This window comes from Phalacrocorax carbo, chromosome 26 (genome assembly GCF_963921805.1).
Source record: "Phalacrocorax carbo chromosome 26, bPhaCar2.1, whole genome shotgun sequence".
NCBI lineage: Eukaryota > Metazoa > Chordata > Aves > Suliformes > Phalacrocoracidae > Phalacrocorax > Phalacrocorax carbo.
In genome coordinates, this window is record NC_087538.1 from 1,915,316 (window position 1) to 1,920,041 (window position 4,726).

Here is a 4,726-nt window from a genome sequence, read left to right on the forward strand (position 1 = left end):
TCTTCACTGTGAATAGAGAAGACAATGCCAAAAGAGGCTCCTGACAGCCATCGACATTTTTGAGATTGACAGAACTTTCATCCCTTTGCCGTGAATAATCTCCCGGCCACCTCCTGCGGCTCTTTTCCTTAACAAAAGGGCACTCAGGACAGGTTTGGATCTCACAGCAGAGCAAAAGCAGAATCCTTTGCTTTTCTGATGCCTACGAGATCACCAACAAAAAGGGACGCAGGGGTACTGACAGGATAAACAACACGGGAAAAAGCCCAAGACACTGGAGTCAAGTCAAGCAACGCGGCACGAGTCAGAGAGTGAGTTTTGCATTAAAAAGCTCCAGAAAATAAATAAAAAAGAACAAGTTGAGAAATTACATGTTTGAGCAGAATCACATCCAGCCAAGTCAGTGTTCTGGGATGTCACCGTTGACTGACATGTAGTACATGAAAGTCAGATTCAAAGGCCAACAATGTTACGGGCTTACTGAAGGAAAAGCTAAAGATACGGTCAGTCGCAGCTGCAGACGTGATGTCACAAACCAGGTTCACTTCAGTGCCACCAAAAGAGAGGCCTTGCTGCTGCCCCCATCTCTCCATCTGCTCCTTCCTTCTGCTCCTGTATCCCTGTGCCTTCCCTTGCCCTGACCTGCACACGTTTTAGAGCTCCTTAGGAGCCACATTAACTCCCCAAGCAGACAGGGAACGCACCCACAAGAGCAGAGAGTTTCCCACCAGCTTAGAGAGTGAAACGGGGTTGCAGAGAGAGCCAGCAAGCATAAAAGCCGGCACAAGGAAGGAGGCAGGACACTGCACCGGGGAGAAGGAGAGGGGATTTGCCCATCTCCATTCTGTGGCCGTAAGCCGTCCTGCTAGCTCATGCACGTGTGAAACCACACACTCACTTTGCAAGGAGAGCTGCAAGAAACCCCTTCGCTTTTAGAAAGGGCAGCACCCAAGGCACTCTCAGCCAGCTCTGGACTCCCTCGTGCACGTAGAGGCTCACTCTCGCACGGAGGGAGGCTGAGGCTGACGGGCGTCATTCTTTCACTCAGCCAGATGTGGAAGCTAAAGTGATCTCAGGGAAGCGTTACTTGGTGGTCAGAGAAGGGACACCATTGCCTGACACTGCTCGGGTCACATTGTCTAAGGAAAGAGGACAAAGAGTGGGAAGAAGCCAAAGAAGAAGAAATGGAAGAAAAACTATGCTCTGTTGAGAAAAACAGCATCCGCTTTGTTGAACAGCAGGGAAAGATCACAATTATAGAGCTTTTTGAATTACTATTCATGACTGGCTCAGTGACATTTTCCCCAGAAATACAGCCCCCAACAGCCCCGATCCCGTATCTGATGCAGACCACAGATTTCATTTCCCTTTACATGAAAAAACCCAAACCCGAGACACATCAGCGTTTGACACTAGAGCCCCTTTACCCAGCTGCCTCCCATGGTTATTCTCCAACACGACTATTCCTGCATGCAGGAGCTGCAGTCCCTCTCCAACGCGGCCAAGCTAGCAAAAGCTCCTCAGGTCACTCCTGAAAGTGTGCTCTGTTGCACACTGCTTGGCGTACCTGGACAGGCGGGCGCAGGCGCCGAGTGTCTCAGGGCAGAGCGCACACGCAGCCGTCCCGACAGAGGCAGAGCCCAGGGAAGACAACGTTCCCAGCGCTCCCACAGCGCTGGGCCCTCGCAGCACCAGTTCCAGAGTCACGGAGTCACAAGGGAGAGAAAGGCCTTCCGGAATCCCTGGGGGCAGCTGGTCCAGCCCCTGCGCAGGCAGGGTCCCCCAGAGCAGGCTGCCCAGGGCCAGGGCCCGGCGGCTGCTGAACCCCCAGTGCTCAAACACACCCCTTGCAAACAGCCGCCCGACGAGGGGAGCTGCGGAAACGTTGGCAGCCCACGCGACAGGCCCCGGGGTTTGGGGACTCGCTCCCACCAACTGAAGTATCCTCTCCTCCACACCAGTAAAACACCACCCCACCAGCAGGGGCTTGTCACCATTCTTCCTCCAAAGCTCTGTCCGACGGCTCACTAGGCAGAAGACACAAAGTTAAGGGAAGCCTGATTAAGTTCGTTTCACTGCCTTAAACCAGCAAAGCCCAGGCACGTGGAAGCAGGAAAACGAGCTGAAGCAGGCAGGGAATGAGGAGCCGCCCTCAGCAGAGCAGGACACGGCACCGTGTGCCCAAAGGCAGGTGACAGCTGCCAGCCAAGGCTGACACAGCCACCCTGACTGACGGGCCTAAGGCGGCACTTGAACCACCGCGCTCAGCCCCACACCCCAGGCGGGGGGTCAGCGGTGCCGACAGGATTAAGTCCTGACTGACTCCCGACAACAGACGCTGACGCTGACTGACGCCAGCCAGCTGAGTGCGGGCAGGCGATGCTGGCCGACTGACGCTGGCCGACTCACTCTGGCCGACTGACGCACGGCTCGGGGCCTCCTTCTGCCCTCGCACCTGGGCATCACCCCTGATGGAGCTGGGCGGGCAGAGGGGTCCCTGGCGCGGCCACTCATACCTGTCGGGCAGAGCTCGGGAAGCTGGAGAGGCCCCTGACTAGCAGAGGCGCTACTTAGCGACACGGAGCCGCTACTTAACAGCAGCTGAAACATCAGTGTGCCCTCAGCACTCTGCCAGCGACGCTGAAGGACATTAACTCTATCCCAGCTACAACCGGCACAGCTCTGAAGTTTTTAACCACCTCTCCCGTGGAGAGGAGTGTGGATTAAATGCCCAGCTCCCCGTTGGCTGCAGACCACAGGAAGGCACCAGAGATGGCTCTATAATTTTGTGTGAGGGAAAGGGCTGCGGACAAACCAAACGCGTTCGATATCTAATACTGTAATCACCTGCGCAGTTAGGCTCTCTTCTCAAACTCCTCCTTCCGCCTGTCAAGAGGATTTAACTACATACGTAAAAAGGGAAAAAAGCTTCCTGCCTTTTTTCCCTTTAAGTGAGAAAAGTCCTTTCCTGTTCAGGCTCTGCTTAAGTCTTAAATAGAGCTGGTGACAAAGTAATTCCCTGATCTCCTCTTTCTGCTTTCAGAAGATCAGATGTGATGTTTTGAAGTAACAACCGTGGGAGCTGCACTTACATCCGTCACAGGAACTGTTTCCACAGCAGGCACTAACAGCGGCATCGGACATTGCATCTTCACAAATGAGACACAACAACTCATCTGGACTAGGATCACCAGAGCAGGATGAGGAGGAAGAAGAGGGCGATGGCTCCTCTGGCAAAAAGGGAGGCTTTTCCTTCTTTCCTTGCACAGAAGCTTCCCTGGAGGGGGAGAGGGCCTGGTGGGAGAGAAAAGTTTAAAGATGGCTCAAAGAAAACTTTTCCAAGCTTTGGATTTTATCAAAGGAAGAGAACAGGTGGAATTCTTCTCACTCCACATTCGCCTTCTAAAACATAGGCCTTCAGATTAAACTACTCTTCTAGAGCCACAAGACCAGAAGAGGGAGGGGGGAACAATTTTCCTGCTGCAGAACTCTCCCTTTCCTTTGACCAAGCAAGAAATTAGCTCAGACCAGAAAAATAACTTTTGGACAGCTAGAAATCAGGTGAAATGAATCCCACCTCTCCTTTGCCAGGCGGCAAATGTACATTGCAGGCACAGCACCAAGTTAGTCTCCGATCAAGTTCGTCTCTGAGTGATTACATTTTAGAAAGGGAAGGAGCCTGTGTTACAGCTTCTCCAGAAGGAGATCCATGGCAGCAAAACAGAAGTGCTACCAAGCGCAGTTTAAAACAGCCACTCCTCTCAGCACACAGGAGTGTTTTCTTAATTTACAGCAACAGGAAAAGTTCCGTCCCTTCCACACACGGGAGTTCATAGAAGTCAGAGGGGGGGGACATCTCAGTCCAGCGGCAATTTCTTACGTTTTGCAAGGAGCCTTTGCCACATCAAACAGAACCAAAACGACCTCTCCAAGAGAACGACTCCGCTACAAACACCACCAAAATGCTTTGCAGAAATACACGTTCTTAGCACAGCACAGGTTTAACCAGCTTCCAGGGGCATGAACACGGGGACCACCCTACTGCAACATGAGACAGTATCACAGATTTTAAGATTAAGACGCAATGACAGTGCTTCCTCCCCCGTCACTACAGGCGCTGGCCAGTTGGGTTGCATTGCCACTCACACTTCTGCGCGTGGTTTCTCTTGTTCACTGCTCGGTCAGTCCAATTCATTCCATACTTACGCAGGAAGAGCTGGCATCGCGTATTTCCCACTGCTTGTCAGCACGGCACCCTTTGGGTTGGGATCTTTCCCCTCCACCATGGAACTCCACGGAATTCCTCTGCTCTTTCTATCTCTGGGAACAGGCTCAGAAGTTTTGTCCTGCTAAGAAAAGAGGTGCAGACTTATCTCGTCTGAAGAACCACGTTTAAAATGACATTTCCATGAGTATTTGAAGCAGCAAAAGCCTCTCATCCTCTCATTTTACCCAGCATAAGTGTTGCTCAGCTAAAATACTCCTTTGCCTCAGTGAATAGAGCCGGGATGTTCCAAAGGCTTGGGCAGGGTTTTGAACTCACTCGACATTCTTTGGCTTAACTTCAGGTTCCCTAAGGGCGAAATACCCCTCAGCTCACCATCCACTCGGAGAAGGGGCACAAACCCGCTCCTCCTCCAAAGCGCAGTGCAGAGTGAGAGCTTAATTCCCTGCTCTGGATCCGTCCCTGGGGAAACTCCTATTCGCCACCTGGGTACGAAGGTTG